Here is a 17,890-nt window from a genome sequence, read left to right as displayed (position 1 = left end):
ATGTGATTTACAAGAAAGACTGCTTTCATGTGTCTTGCAGGAAGCAGGTGTTAGTCTGCATACTCCATGATTAGTATCTGGTTGGAGAAAGCTGGCTTGTGGCAGGTGACCACATTGGAGAGGACATATTGGGATGAACTGTAGACTTCGCACTCAGCTCTACCACCATTTTGTTTCAGCTGTTTACGATTATTGTAAAAAACAAACAAACAGACAAACAAACAAAAAAACACTATGGCACTGTAATAAGCCAGTTAGCCATAAAATTAAAATGACCTATAGGCACCTGTACTGTGTACACTATCAGTCAAAAGTTTGGACAAAAACTTTTTGATCAAAAAGCATCACTTTTTAGTGATCATTTTACAGCACCTTTACAGAGAATAAGTAGCAGACAGATCTCAATGTCTAGGCATACTGTAACTATTCAAATGAGATCATTGCATATTTTGGATGCCTTCAGCATTGTTTTACAATGTAGAAAGAAATAAAAATCAGAAAAGACCATGGAATTAGAAGGTGTGTCCACACTTTTGAGTGGTAGTATATGTCCCAAACAGTTCTGTCCCAATGATCAGATAAGTCCAATGCATTAATAGGCTCTGGCGCCATCCCAGTGTAAAGTGGTAACATACAGTATCTTACAGCTGGTTATGGTCATTGGATGCCCAGGTTGTATTACAAAAACAATCCAGGTTTAAAATAATAGTAAAGAAGGTTTATTCGAATGGTTAGGGTCATTCATTATTCTAACATTCCTGATGTTAATTAGTGACTCATTAATGGCACAAGTACAGTAGGTCCTTTTCCTCAATTATAGCCTTAGATCCTGACATACTGACACACTTATAAAATTGCTTTTTACCCAAAGCCCATCTCCGTCATGTTCTAAGAATGACTGTAGTCCATTCAGCATCACTGTTTTTTGTTATTTTTTCTTTATTCTGTGTGTCACAGTGACCCACAAAAGAGACATGTGGTTCGTATATGGCACAGTCAGTCAACCAATATTTCTGTCAGTTTTTTATTTTATTTCCTTTGTCCATGATGTATGCTCCACCTGATTTTTTCCCTCTAGACATATGTAAGATGGAATAGAGTGCAATTTTGAGGGAGAATGAGTAGGAGTTCTTTGCGTTGGGGAAAATGCCATGCGGACACATAAAATGTGGGACAGAGAGTGAGAGAGAGAGAGAAAGAAAAAAGAAAGAAAAAAGAAATAAGTAAAAGAAAAAAGAAAAAGAAAAGGAAAGAAAGATCTTTTGCATATGATATATGTATGTTTAAGTATTGTGATTAATAGCATTATTGAACAAAAAAAAATGTCTTCAGGTGCACATAGAATTCTTTTACTGTATTACCGTTGTAGTATCTCTGCTGTAACCCCACAAGTTTTCTCTCCTGAATAAACATTTGAATAGAACATTGTCTGTAGCGACCCGGTGGCCATTCTGTTTTTTTTTTCAATGAGTGTGCTTTTTAAATTAATTAATTAATTTCTTTATATGATGATGATGATGATGATGATGATTATTATACTGTGTTGTAACATGACAGTGACCTAAAGTCTACCACCAACAGAGGGTGCCCTGCACCTTCTCAATGCAGACCTTAGTGTTATACACATGCTGTGTTCTTGGAATTCCTAGACAATGTAAGAGCAGAGAACACTTGTTGAAAACCTTTCAAATAAGGAAAGGAGGTTCTTGGAAAGACATTTAAATGAATACTATAACAGAAAGAAAAGAACAAAAATGGCTTATTTCATTTCTTTCATCATGTCAGACACCACTATACAATTCACAAAATGCTTAATGGATTTATTAATGTTTTTTTATGGAGGAAGAATTCAAATCCCCAGTGCTAGAGGTGTGGAGTGACGATAGATGAAGGTGCATAGTGGATGAAGCAGTGACAATTAGACAGAAAATGACAAATGCAGTAGTGTAATGGTTAATATTCTACAATGAGCTGTTCAGTGCAGTAACAGCCACAGGAGAAAAAATGCATTTATGTCTGTTTGTGTGGCACTGAGGCAGCTGTAACGCCTGCCTGATGGAAGAACGGTGAATAGCCCATGATTGTGGTAAGAGGGATCTTTAATAATCCCTCTCGCCCTATTCAGACAGTGTTTCTTGTAAATGTGCTTCGAGCTCTAAAAAGCTTTAAGGTGCAAAGAAGTGCATTTGCCATACCACACTGAGATGTTTGTCAAGATGGTCTCAATGGTACAGTGGTAAAAGATCTCCAGTATCTTGGAACACAGGTGGGAGTTTTTAAGTCTCCTCAGACATACAGGTGCTGTGGTGCTGTGTCTAATCTGTAGAGAAAAGTTTAGAGACCAGGTGAGGTCTTCAGAGATATAGACTCCAAGGAACTAGGTACAACAGAAGTACCGTTGATATGAACTGGAAAATGGGATCCACATTTAGATTTTCGATGCTTTACAGGTATAGGACAGGAAGAGCTATACAAACTTATCACCATGGCAAAATCAACAACATGCTTCTTAGATCCAATCCCAACTAGATTTCTATAAGGACTGATACACACAGCTGGAGAGCCGCTTCTAACATTTATTAATTCCTCATTATATCTAGGTCACATCCAAAAATCTTTCAAGTTGGATAGTTAGTAAGTCTCTTCTTAAAAATTTTAATTTGGACTTGAATGAAATAACAAATTACAGACCGATTTCAAACCTTCCGTTCATAACAAAAATATTAGAAAAGGTGTCAGCTCAAATATGCACCTTCTTACAGGAAAACAATATCCTCAAAGAATTTCAGGCAGGTTTCAGGCCCCATCATAGTACAAAAACTGCACTAGTTAAAATCACGAATGATTTGTTTTTATCTTTGGACCAAGGCTGCACCTAAATACTAGTCTTAGTGCTGCATTCAACACTATAGATTATAATATTCTCATAGATCACTTACAAAATCACACAGGTATTTAGGAGCAGGCATTAAAATGGTTTAGATCCTACCTGTTTGTTCAATATAATTTTGTAGATCTGAATGAAGAACTGTCTGGTGTAATGGCAGTAAAATATGGGGTCCGACAAGGGTCAGTTTTAGGACCTCTGCTGTTCTCCATATAAAGTACATGCTTCCCTTGGGTAACTGTAAGGGTCCGCCACTAGAGGTCACTGTTTTTATTTTGTAGTTTTTGTTGGCTGACTTAGTTTTCCCTCTAGTCTCTACGTGCCATCCCTCTAGTCTCTACGTGCCTCCCTCTAGTCTCTACGTGCCTCCCTTTAGTCTCAGCTCCACGCATAGTTTGTGTCCTGTTATGTGTTTGTCTTCCTCCTGCCTGTGTCTCGCCACAGGACGTGTGTTTGTCCTCCAGTCTGTGTCTCGCCAGAGAGCCCCTGTTAGCACAGAGTTAAGTATTGTTTGAGTTTGTTTGTTCCTTTGTTTGTGTCTTTATTTATATTTTGTATTTAACCACCATTAAAAGACTCTTTTTGATTACACAACCCCTCTGCCTCTATGCCTGCTCCTTCTGCCCACGGCGTTCAACACCTGCCACAACACCCCGTTCGTGACAGTAACATCATTAGAAGACATGGGATTAGTTTCATTGTTATGCTAATGATACCCAGTTAGACATCTTAACAAAACCAGACGAAATACCCAAGTTGTCTAGATTAACTGAGTGTGTCCAAGATATAAAAGATTGGATGGCTGATAATTTTCTTTTACTAAAGTCAGATAAGACAGAGATATTACTCATTGGCCCAAATACCAGTACACAACAGCTCTCACAATTCAGCCTGCGTTTAGAGGGATGTACTTTTACTACCAGCTCTACAGTGATAAATCTGGGCATAATATTAGACAGTAACTTATCCTTTGAAAACCAAAAAAGGCTGTTTTGTATCATATTTCCAATATTACAAAAACAACCTTTTTCCACCTTAGAAATATTGCCAAGCTCAGGAACATTCTATCCATGTCTGATGCGGAAAAGCTGGTTCATGACCTCCAGACTGGACTATTGTAATGCATTACTAGGTGGTTGTCCTGCATCCTCAATAAACAAGCTACAGTTAGTCCAAAATGCAGCCGCCAGGGTTCTCACTAGATCAAGAAAATATGATCATAAAACCCCAATACCTGTACTGGCTACATGTTCAGTTTAGAATTAATTACAAACTAGCATTACTTACACCATTTCGGCTCTTAATGGTTTATCTCCCACATATCTAGCCAGTCTTCTGACCCATTACAATCCACCACGCTCATTAAGATCGCCAAACTCCGGACTTCTGGTAGTTCCCAAAATATTAAAATCTATAAAAGGGGGTAGAGCGTTCTCATGTTTAGCTTCTACGCTTTGGAATAGCCTTCCAGACAGTGTTCGAGGCTCAGACACAGTCTACCAGTTTAAAAGTAGACTCAAGACACATCTCTTTAATTGGGCATACGCATAATTCATTCCAGAACCTCGTACTCCAGTATATCCAAATGCACACTCCTATCTAGTGCTGCTAATATCCTGAACTGCATCTACGCTAATTCTTTTTCAACTGTTCTTCCTTTCTCTACCATTGAATTGAATTGGATTGAATAATGGTTGGGATTGCCAGCTCATATAAAATCCACACAGACCTTTTTCTTTTTCTTGGTGTTGAGTTCCAGGTTATTATCTTTCCACCATAAAAACGGGGTACTGGATCTCCTGCAAGGTATCAACTCATTGCTACCTCTGATCAGGCCTACCACCATGGGTAAGTACTGTAGATATTGCAGTCATGGGTAAAAAGATAATATAGGAGAGGGGGGCAATGCACACCCCCAAAGAACTCCAGTGCTGAGGGTGAGACTACAGGGGTTGAGGTTGTTATTCAAACAGACTCAAAAAGTCCATGGTCCAGTCCTGTGCTGATGCCAAGCTGTTTTATCTTCAATACTAGCTTAGAACGGCTAACTGAATTACAAGATAAGCTAACAATCATTGACTGTGTATAAGATCACACACTACCTCTAGTACACTGAATATAGTACCAAGGTTTTTGTAGTACTTTTGTAACAACCACATCTAAAACATGACAAATACAGTAATAATATGAATTGTTTATGCTGCTTACAGACAGAAGTTACTGATTACTGATTTAAGTTGACCCTCTGAGATTTATAAATGGCAACATTTATGTCCATACTGGACTTAGTAGGGGTAAATCAATGTGTAGTAGGACCCACTCATTAAGCAAGTCACACATTGGATTTAATCATATTCTTTGGATTAAGTATAAGAAATTTATTTTAATTTTTTCACAATTTCACTGTCTAAAGTCATCTCAGATCACTATCTTGTCTCAAAAGTGTGTCATAGTAATAATGTATGCACAATGCCGCACTACTGTATTTTTTACCATACATTCACATCAAATACCACACAGAGCTTTATCAGTAATCTCCCAGAGTTATCAACTTTGATTGGATCGCCATCTGACTTCAAAGAACTCGATCGGGCGACTCCGAGAAACTTGCTTCCTGGTATAATGATCACACACACACACACACACACACACTTTAAAACAGACTGCTCGGAAATTAGAACATAAATGGCACCAAACTGAATTGTTAGTATTAAATAGCATGGAAGGAGAGCATCCTGAATTATATAAAAGCTCTTAGTGTAGCTAGATCAACATATCTCTCCACTCTTATAGAAAATAACAAAAATAATCCTAGATCTTAATAACAACATTGTGCAGTAGTGAGGACTTCATGAACTTTTAAATAATAAAATTGTGAATATTAGGCATAAAATTGAGGCTTTAAAACCAGACATTTTAATTGATGCAGATGTTAAACTAACCAGGTCAAATCGGAACCTAGAATACTTTACTCCTCTTGAAGAGAATGAACTAATTTCGCTCATTTCCTCTGCAAATTCATCAACCTGTATATTAGATCCTATACTGACACATTTTCTCAAACAGATAATGCCAGAAATAACAGAACCCCTTTTGAGAATACTTAATTATTTACTCAGCATTTGGTATGTTTCCAAATCTGTTAAATTAGCAGTTATTAAACCGATAACTAAGAAACCTGACCTTGACCCCTGTCAGCTGTCCAATTACAGGCCGATATCAAACCTCCCCTTTATCTCTAAGATTGTGGAAAATATAGAAGCGGGGCGGCTTTGCTCATATCTACATAGAAATAGCATACATGAACTGTATCAGTTAGGATTTAGGCCTCATCACAGCACTCGTTAAAGTAGTAAATGACCTATTGGCCTCTGATCAGGGTTGTGTAACTATGCTTGTATTACTCGACCTCAGTTCAGCTTTTGACACCATTGATTATAATATTCTTGTTCACAGATTAGAAAATGTAGTAGAAATAAAAGGGAACAGCCCTCTCTTGGCTCAGATCCTATTTGATTGTTATCAGTATGTTATCAGTATGTAGGTTCTTTAGTGAAGTTTGGTGTTTCACAGGGTTCAGTTTTAGGCTCCCTGCTTTTTTCCCTTTACATGCTTCCTTCGGGCAACATAATCAGTAAGTATGGTATTAATTTTCATTGTTATGCTGACGAAACACAGTTATATGTCTCACAAAACCAGATGAGAAAAACCAGCTTGCTAAAGTTGAGCAATGCGTAAAGGATATAAGAGACTGGATCCTAATTAACTTCCTTCCGCTTAAACCTGATAAGAAGTTCTGTTCATAGGACCGCATGCAGCTAAAAGCAAGATTTTAGATCACATTGTAACTTAAGATGGCCTTTTTGTTCTGTCTAGTGCAACAGTAAGACACCTCGGTGTGATTATAGATTCTAGTCTTTCATTTAAAGCTCATGTGGATTGTGTGATTGTGTAAAGCTGCTTTGCGGCAATGACAATTGCTAAAATTGCTATATACAAATAAAATTGAATTGAATGTAGATAATATTACCAGGATAGCATTCTTTTACCTCAGAAATATTGCCAAATTAAGGAATAGACTGTCACTAAACGACATAAAAAAACTAGTTCATGCTTTTATCACCTCTAGGTTGGACTGTTATAACGCCTTACTGTCTGGTTGTTCAGCTAGGTGCATAAACAAGCTTGGCTTGTCTTCTGAGTCCAGAATGCAGCAGCGAGAGTCCTCACTAGAACCAGAAGATACGAGCACATCACCCCTATCTTATCTTCACTTTATTGGCTCCCTGTTAAATTCCACATTGATTTTAGAATACTACTTTTGACATATAAAGCATTAAATGGTCTTGCGCCACAGTATCTGAGTAAACTACTAGTGTCTTACAATGCGGCACGCCTACTTCGATCAAAGAATGCAGGCTGCTTGTCAGTACCGCGTATTATGAAAACTACAGCAGGGGGCAGAGCTTTCTCTTACAAAGCCCCAAAGTTATGGAATAGTCTTCCGAATAATGTTCGGGACTCAGGCACAGTTTTTAGTGTTTAAGTCTAGGGGCAGATCTGGGGGACTTATAGACGTAGAGTATTATGGTAAACTGGTATGTTGAGATGCTGTCTTCCCCACTCTCATTGATTACTCAGGTTGTTGACGGTAAGGTAATTGGTTGCTTTACATCTCAGGGAGCCCTCATGTTTGTTTCCTTCTGGCTCTACCTTTTAGTTATGCTGGTAAAGTTAGCCCTGCCGGAGTCCCTGCTTGCACTCTACACAAAATATACATTCACATTATACATTATGTGACTGTGACCATACCTAACTGTTATCTCTCCTCTTCTGCTCTCCCATCTCCTGTTCTCTCTCCCTCTCTCTTTCTTGAGCTACACATGCCGTTTTTTAAGCTGCCAGTGATCCAGACCAGGCCCATCCTGGTGCCCTGCTTCTGGTTGGAGATCTCATCACATGGATGCCCCGTGTGTATCTTTGGGATGTGTCCAGTGCTGGGGACGGTTTCATTTCACCATGAAGACGGTTCTGGCCTCAACTGATGTTGACAGCTGTTTCACTTGACATGGCTGCAGTTGCTCGATAGTTCAGGACTGAAAGTTCCTACAAGTCTACCTGAGCCTCCAATAACTACCTGGACTCCATATTACACAGTATGAATACAGATCAAGCCTTGCTATCCGTTATCACCCAGATAAGGATGGGTTTCCTGTTGCGTCTGGTTCCTCTCAAGGTTTCTTTCTATTGCCATCTCAGGGAGTTTTTCCCTGCCACTGTCACCCTCAGCTTTCTCATCAGGAACTATTTGACCATTTTGATTTATACACATTCATATTCCATACAAACTTAAATAATTCTTTTGATTGTGTAAAGCTGCTTTGCGACAATGACAAAAATGTTAAAAGCGCTATACAAATAAAATTAAATTGAACTGAAAATAAAATTCAGTTAAAAACACTACAGTGAAACCTTGGATAGCGAGTAACGCGGTTTAAGAGTGTTCCGCAAGATGCGCAATTTTTTTTAATACATTTTGACTTGGAAAACAAAGTCTTGGTTTTCGAGTACCGAGTATCATTTATCAAGCATGCGCTTCCTGTTTTGACGCCGAGCATCACATATTTATCTCTTTATCTCTCTCTTGTGCTGAGGAATTGTGGGTAACCGTCTCCCCTGCTGGGTCTTAGTGCGCGTCTCTTACTGGTATAATCAACATCCGTGCACGCATGTACTGTTTACTTTAACACTGTGATCATGTGTGTGCGCATAAAACATATTTTATTTTGTGTCTGTATGCGTGTGTGTACAGCGCGTGTGTAAAGCAAAAGCAAGTATCATTAAAGAGGTTAAAAATCCATTTTCTCTCTCTGTATCAGCCTCCTCTTTGTGTCTGTGTGCGCACGCATCATTGGACACCGTGCCCCCCCCCCACACAGACCCCTCCTACTTTTGCCTTTACAGACATACACACACACTTTTCTCTGCTCTATACAGAAACACTGCTCTGTCACGTAAAGTGCAGGTTAATTTGTTTTTTTACTTTATAGCAGTGATTTTGTTAGTGTGTCACTCAGTCGAGTGTCATTAGAGAGATTTCTGGTTAATTTTTTTTATAAAACAGTGTTTTTCCGTTGTGTGCGCATGTATGTGTGAAAAGAGTGAAGGAAGTGTAACTGTGTAAGACAAGAAGTGGGGGAGGGGCTCTTTAGCTTCAGCTTCTTTAGCTTCTTTAGTTCTTTAGCTTCACACACACACACACAGCGCACAAACAAAAACACCTATCTGCCGGGATTTATTTTTACTTTTTTTTTAAGGTAAAGTGCAGGTAATTTTTTTTTTTACTTAATATTTTGTGTTAATTAGGCGGCACGGTGGCTAGCACTGTCGCCTTGCACCTCCAGGGTCTGGGTTCGATTTCCGGCCAGGCTTGATTCCCGTCTCTGTGTGCATGAAGTTTGCATGTTCTCCCCGTGCTTGGTGGGTTTTGGAATACGAGCCCACTTCTGGAACGAATTATGCTTGTAATCCAAGGTTCCACAAGGATTGGGTGTCGTTTAGGTTTTTTCCGACACCTGTGCCAAATCGATACTTTTAAAACGGTACCAGTGATAAAATGGTGCCTGAACTTTACAAAAGCCACAAAATAATGGTGGATGACTCAAAAATGGTGGATGAACAAAAAATTTGAAAAAAATTCCCCTTAGTCAAATTAGCATTCTTTGCAATAGTAAATGGGGTCACTGTTGTAATACTACTAGTACCAGCTGGAAAGCCATAATTTTAAACAGAATCCATGTTACATTAGTATTTTACAAATGAATGTATGATTTGCATTTTGCAATTAACAAAACATTAGCCTACGACTTAATCTGCGGAAAGGCTGCTGCCGTCATTATAATCGGTGGACTCCTTTTTGATATGGTTGGTATGACTGGGGCTGGGGTCATCCACAATGATAGTACCAGCTGTTGTCCGCAATTTGTCAAACAGGGTGCATCCCTCTGCTTTTAAGTTTATTCCGTGTGCTAAAATGTTTGAAATGTGAAATGTTTCATTAGATTTGACGTGTTTCCCCTTTTACACACAACTGCTGTAAAACATTTGCTGCACTTCGCGGTGTCGGAATCCTTTCTTGTGAAATATAGCCACACTTTCGACCATTTAGTTTTAGGCATTTTAACGAAAGTTGTTTAATTTAGCAAGTTAAGGTAGCAGTAGATCACCTGCTGCCGTCAGAGGTGCTCTCACCCTCTAATTTTATTCTCTGTTAGTAGACATGCAACTGTGTAATAAGTGTTTTGTGGTGATTTCTTTCAATAGAGGAAAAAATTAACTATGGCAGCAACTAACATTATTTTAATAATCGATTAATCTGTAGATTATTTTTTTCGATTAATCGGAAAAAAAGACAAAAACAAAAAAAGCATTTATTTCCAACCCTTTATTCAAAAACAGAACTAAAATCTTTAGAAAGTGCAAAAACATGTTGCTCTTTGAGCAGAACACTCCAAAACAAAACACTCGTAAACTAAATTTAATTTTTAAAAACACACTAACGGAATCACTGCTGTAAAGTAAAAGTAAAACAAATTAACCTGCACTTTACCTTTGAAAAGAATCGCGACAGAGCAGTGTTTCTGTGTAGAGCAGAGAGAAAGAGAGTGTGTGTGTGTGTGTGTGTAACGGTGTCCAATGACGCGCACCCTGTGTCTATACCATACAATTTGTGGTCACTCCACTCCGCGCTCAACTAAAGTTTTTTTAATAATCAAATGTCTCCGCCAACACTTTTAGTAATCGATTTTTACCATTCAAGAACAGTCACAGAGGTGTTGTCAAGCCACTCCGTTATTTTAGCTGTGTGCTTAGGGTCATTTCCTTGTTGGAAGGTAAACCCAGTCTGAGGTCCTGAGCACTCTGGAGAAGGTTTTCGTCCAGGGTATCCCTGTACTTGACCGCGTTCATCTTTCCCTTGATTGCAACCAGTCGTCCTGTCCCTGCAGCTGAAAAACACCCCCACAGTATAATGCTGCCACTACCATGCTTCACTGTTGGGACTGTATTGTCTATGTTAATTTCATGTTTATGTTGTAAATTTATGTTGCATGTAGCACCTTGGTCCTGGAGAAACGTTGTTTCGTTTCACTGTGTCCTAACTGTATATGGTTGTAATGACAATAAAGCCTACTTGAACTTGAGTATTGGACAGGTGATGAGCAGTGCCTGGTTTTACCCGCTGCAGTTTAGTCTGTTTTGACAGAGAAGGGTCAAAAAATTTGTTTTGGATGCAATATATTTAGGCTTTGCAGAAACTTTGGGTCACAATATGCTACGACCAAAACAATGAAAACACGGTGAAAGGAAAGCTGTGTAAAATATGTTAAAAATCAGGTGGTCAATACCCATTAATTTCAGTTGTTATATGCATCTGTCAGTGTGGTAAGTCCAGATACCATGGAGCGTCTCTGTTCTGTGAAAGTGATCGAGAGAGAGTGATCATGACTGGCGTGTCCTGTCTGCACGTTTGGCATCCCTTGGTTTCCTCTGCTGTGATGTCTGTGTTTTCTGCAGACACTGGAGAAGTACATACAATCCCTTTCCAGACACAATCTCAGTTTTATTCTCTCTCTAATCCTGATCCTGAAGACAACAGGTAATTGTGCTGAGACCAAGGCGATAAGTAACCTTCTCCTTAAAAACAGGGGTCTGGCTGATCAGACCATCATCACTGGAGGTGTTTATGAACCCCGAATGATTAAGAAAAAATTGAAAGCTTGCTTTAATAGAAACATGAACGAGATTATGGGAAATAGGAACAGGACAAATCGGAAGGAGTATAATATTAATACATTCTATCCCTGAAACCTGTGATTGTCTAACTGAATTAACCTGGATTCTGCAGCTTCTGCTTTTAAAGCTCTGTGATCTTAACTCTGTATGATGCTGTATGTTTCTTATACTGAATTACGCAGAACCTTTTCTTTGACACCTCTGATATTTGCGAGTTAAACATCAAATAATGCATGTTTATAAGATTCTAAAAAAAACAGCATGTATTCAGCATTTTGATTGCATTAAATAAAGCATGACTGATACAATATTTACTCTCCTGTCTGTGTCTCTTTAAAAAGCAGTAATAAGAAATTAATTTCTAGTTTTTAAGGGAAAAAAACAATTTGGACAGTTTGAACATTATGTCATATGGACAGCATCTACAGGAATACTGTAGGAAGGCCTGGCATGCTATGGTCCACGAGGTCACAAAGAGTCGGGCACGACTTTAACGACTAAACCAAAAAACAAAGACCTATCTATAGATAGATAGATAGATAGATTTGCAAGCATGACTGATAGTGTCCATAAAAGGTCTAACCCCTAACAGACGATCGCGTTCAATGTGTCCCACTTCCTGTCATTCACCGCGTCTGCATCTGGGTGAAATACGATCCCAATGTAGTCAACAATCTCAGTGATGCTGACGTCTGTCCATTTATATTTGCGTCCTTTCGCAGTTCCTTTGGTAGCCTGAGCATTGGTGTTGTGGCACAGAGTCGAAACAGCACTCGTTGAAAAAAACAGCTTGAATAGACTCATGGGAGAATGTGAGTCAGCAGACGGCAGTAGTGGTCCAGGTTCCTGTACGGGCAGGAATCGCAGCGTCTGTGGAACCGAGTCATCATCAGTCTGGACACACAATATATACAGAGAGCCCCAAAAAATGTATCCACACCTTAACATGAAAAATATACATCCCTCTTCTGTAAGTCACATGACAGCACCAATGATGGTGATACAACTGACATTTTTAAAGGAAGGATAATACTACACACTGCTGCAATAATTCAATTTGAGTTTTAAAAAAGGCTATAGATAACAATTGTAATAGTGTGTATACATTTCCCAAACATTTACATCCGAGACATTAGCAAACACCATCCACTGTACATGCTTTACCTACATATTTAACACATTCTAAATATTTACACCTAAGCAGGTATTTGTAAATACTAAACAAAAGGCATGATGAGCATTTACCACATAAATCAATAAACATCTCTTAGCTACATAAGGCAGTATTTTAGCCAACTGGAGCTAGCTTGTTTGTGCTTAATAACATTACAGATAGTAATGTTATAAGCTAACCAAAACTGAGCCAAATATATATAAGCAACCATACTCTAAAGCTATTCAAAACGATGTGAAATACATTAGAAGATTAACTAACATCTGTAAGCTCCATAAAGCATTAGCTTAGCCACTGGGAAATAACACGTTTGCTAAATAATGCAGCATGTTAGCAGTGTTATCTACATGCTACACTAAACTATGTAAATGGCATTGAAAGCAAATGTGTCACATAAGCTGACAAAAGCTAGATGAAGTCAGGAAAATATTAACTAATATCAGTTTAATATTATCAGAATAAGAGTTATGTAGGACTTCATAACTTACCTATTATTATATCAGCTTGCTTGAATGCCCTCTGCTGGTCTGTGTGTGTGTGTGTGTGTGTGTTTTTTTTAAGGCGGTGTCCGGGGGCGTGGCCTTGTATGTAGATTACCCGGACTGTTTTCCGTGTGAATGGCGTGTGGGCGTGTCTTGCCTCGAGTCATTGACAGATAAAGAAGTGCGACACAAATTCTGTGCCTCTCCTTGGTTTCACAAGGATTACATAAACTGAAAATATTTATAATATTAATAATTTAAAAAAAAATCTTTATTTAAAAGTTGACGGTTTAAGCTTTCTATAGACATATTGTTCATGTCTGTCTGTGCAGTATTCACGGAGTTTCAGTTCATTTTATTGACGCGTTTCAAAAAGATTTTTACGGAGACTGAGACGGCTGAAAGCACATCCTGTTTATTTTCTTTATTTTACAAAGGCACAATGATTTGTGGATATTGTGAGTATACATAAATAAAAGTAGACCCTTGACAGATTCGAATGATGTACTTCACTTTTGTGTACGATCAAACGTGACGAAGCATTTAAGTTCAGTTCACGTTTACCAGAAAAAAGCAAGTGAACCCGCCGGCGGTTCCGCCGAGTTCTAACGCTACCAAAGCCCCGCCCTCTGTATGGCTTTTACGCATGCGCGGTAACGTCACAGTCTGTCGCCTGCTCAGTCCTCAGTCGAAGTTTGGACAGTGTTTTCTCAGGATCTTCATCTGAGCATCAGACATGAGGTGAGCAGGTTTTCTCATTTCTATTTGACTCTTTAATAATAATTATTATAATGAAGAACTAATAATATCATGGATTCTTCTCTGTGCTCGTCTAGTACACAAGATAAAATTCAGTTGGACTTCCTTCTCCCTGATCTGAATAAAGGTAAGAGTTTATAACTGTGTTCCTGACTCTGGTGTTAATAAGCCTGTGTGTGATGTGTGCCTCTGATAAAATCTGTGCTCGTTAGAGCTGGACAAAAGGTTTATCTCCAGATGATCAGAGATGTTGTTGATAAACACAAAGGGTCACAGATTAAACTTAAGAAGTTGGAGAACTACAGTTTCAAGGTGGGATTTTTGGCACAATCTTCATACAGAGATACTCCTGAGATGTTAGTGGAGTGGGAACAGTACTATCTCCCACACCATATGTTCATGGAGATGATTGGTGTTCTTGAGGAGTCCCCCTTAATAATATTTGGCTTGAATTAAAAAGATTATTTCTCCCTAAAACAACTCCATCCTATTTAATAAACATAAAATAAATGCTTTTAGCTTTCATAATTCATTTTCGTGAAACCTGTTGACAAGAAAAAAATAATTAAACCCAACGTTTCATTTTTTTAGCATAGACAGAACCTCTGATATTTGCGAGTGAAACACATCAAATAATGCATGTTTATAAGATTCTACAATTATAAAAAGAAAAACTGATTTCATTAAATAAAGGATGACTGATACAATATTCACTCTCCTGTCTGTGTCTCTTTAAAAAGCAGTAAGAAGAAATTAATTCCTAGTTTTAAAGGAAAAAAACTATTTGGACAGTTTGAACATCATGTCATATGGACAGCATCTAGGAATGCCTGGCATGCTATGGTCCATGAGGTCACAAAGAGTCGGGCATGACAACCAAAAAAAAAAAAAAAACTATCTATTTCTTTAATATTTGGGCTGATCTCTTTTCCCCAATCCCCCAGCCTCTCAAAAGATAAAAAAAAAACCTTCCCCACAATGTTTGACTGATAGTACTTAGTTAGTTGCATACAGTAGTAATGCAGTGTAGGGATCTATTCAAGTCGGAAACTTAAAAGCACTTTAAGTCATTTTGAATGAAACTGAAAACTGAACGGTGCTTGCGTGTCCCGATGTAAGGTGCTGGTGAAGGCAAGGGTGATGCAGACACATTTCTAAAAACAAATAAATTTAAAAAATGTTAATGGGAAATAGGCTGGAGAAATATCTGTTGATGGGCCATAGACCATGTATATGGAAGCAAATCAGTTTCATAAATTAAACAAAAGACATGATGCACAAATGCATATCCCAATTTATGTGCACAAAAAAATATTAATATTTACAAAAAAAAACTCACGTGCACAATTTTTTTTTTTAAATATATATATACACATTTATACATACACAGTATATATAATCATAATATACATTTCACAGATGCAAAACACAATTCACATATGTAGAACTGTGTATTAAAATTTTTAATGTTAATGTATTTTTGAGCCAGCAAAGTCTCAAAAATACACACACAAATCCAGGGATATTCACACACGTATGTCGATTTTCACATGCACAGTCCATGATACATTCAAGATTTTTTTACACAGTTGTACATATGTGAATCGTGTTTTGCATTTGTGAAATGTATATTATGAATAATATATATAATGAATTATATATACAGTATCTCACAAAAGTGAGTACACCCCTTACATTTTTGTAAATATTTTAATATATATTTTCAAGAGACAACGCTAAAGATATGATACTCTGATAGAAGTTAAGTGCACGTGCTCAGCGTCATGTCCTGAGGTTGGCTTTTGAAAATAGACGTGTGAGTGCTGCCAGCATTGCTGCAGAGGTTAAAGGGATGGGGAGCCAGCCTGTCAGTGCTCAAACCATATGCCGCACACTGTATCAAATTGGTCTTCATAGCTGTCATCCCAGAAGAAAGCCTCTTTTAAAGATGGTGCACAAGAAAGCCCGCAAACAGTTTGCTGAAGACAAGCAGACTAAGGACATGGAATACTGGAACCACATTCTGTGGTCTGATGAGACCAAGATAAACTTTTTTGGTTCAGATGGTGTCAAGCGTGTGTGGCGGTGAGAAGTACAAAGACAGATGTGTCTTGCCCACAGTCAAGCATGGTGGTGGGAGTGTCATGGTTTGGGGCTTCATGAGTGCTGCTGGCACTGGAGAACTACAGTTCATTGAGGGAACCATGAATACCAACATGTACTACGCCATACTCAAGAAGAGCATGATCCCCTGCCTTCGGAAACTGGGCCGTAGAGCAGTATTCCAACATGATAATGACCCCAAACACACTTCCAAGACAACCACTCCCTTGCTGAAAAAACTGAGGGTAAAGGTGCTAGACTGGCCAAGCATGTCTCCAGACCTAAACCCTATTGAGCATCTGTGGGGCATCCTCAAACGGAAGGTGGAAAAGCGCAAGGTGTCTAAGATCCACCAGCTTCGTGACGTGAATAAGAAGGAGTGGAAGAGGATTCCCGTGGCAACCTGTGAAGCTCTAGTGAACTTCATGCCCAAGAGAGTTAAGGCAGTGCTGGAAAATAATGGTGGCCACACAAAATATTGACACTGGGCACAGTTTGAACATTTTCATTTTCACTTTTGTTGCCAGCAGTTCAGACATTAATGGCTGTGTGTTGAGTTATTTTGAGGGGACATCAACTTTACACCATTATACAAGCTGTACACTGATTACTTTACATTCTATCAGAGTTTCATATCTTTAGTGTTGTCCCTTGAAAAGATATAATAAAATATTTACAAAAATGTAAGGGGTTTATGTGGGTGTATGTGAGATACTGTATATATAATTCATAATTAACATATATATATAAAATAAGAGATTAAAAAGAAAAATCTAATTGTTCTTCACTGGTTGGCCAGTATGTGCTGGATGTTGTGTTCATGTAATTTCAGTTTTTGTTTTATGTTTTTACATATTTGGTCACTGACTCTTCTATTTGCATTGGATAACATAATAAAAAACACATTGTTAAAAATTTACAAAATATGCTGGAGGGGAAAAAAAGTGTTGTTCACTGTTTACCCAGTACGTGCTGTATGTAGTGAATTGTTGCTAGAAAGATATCAGTACCATATTGTCATTGACAATGACGTTATTGGTCCCATGGGATTAATGGCTGCTTGAAGTCCTGCTAGTTCTTCTGGGCTCAATAGGCTATCAGCTGTAGGAACAATCACTTCATGTTGGGGGTCACAAGGGAGGCCACAATCTTCTCAGTCAAGCTGTTGAAGATACAGCTCCTAAATCAGAAATAAATAAATTTTATCAATCATTATTTTACTTTTTAAAAAATAATAATTTAATTCCTTTATGGATAAAACCATAGCTTTTCTTTATAATAATTTATTTGATGTTGCTTAGCTGACTGAATTGTTTAACATTGACTGGTAAGCAAGCTACAATATCTTTTTACAACAGAAGAATGCTTACAAATCTTTTCACCTAGGGTTAGGTGAAATATGGACAATTTCAAGGTCTGGCTCTGTCACTGTATGCCGGATGTTTTCCATCTCCCATAGCTGATTGGGTGTCATGTTCCCCTCAGTTCTAATTGGGTGGTTGTCCCAACCATCAGGAAATGTCTCCAGGCTAGCTTGTAGTCTGGGCAGGAACAACTAAAAAGATGTATGTTGCTAGATAGGTCAAGAAACCCATCATCTTCCAGTGAGTGCAGCACACTGTAGTATATGGAAGTTACAGTACCCATATACTCTCCACAGCACACATCTCTCCACAGCCTCTAAATCCTGGG

Source organism: Clarias gariepinus, chromosome 25 (genome assembly GCF_024256425.1).
Source record: "Clarias gariepinus isolate MV-2021 ecotype Netherlands chromosome 25, CGAR_prim_01v2, whole genome shotgun sequence".
In the NCBI taxonomy this organism is placed as follows: domain Eukaryota; kingdom Metazoa; phylum Chordata; class Actinopteri; order Siluriformes; family Clariidae; genus Clarias; species Clarias gariepinus.
The sequence above is the reverse complement of the archived record's forward strand: the minus strand, read 5'-3'. Positions refer to the sequence as shown.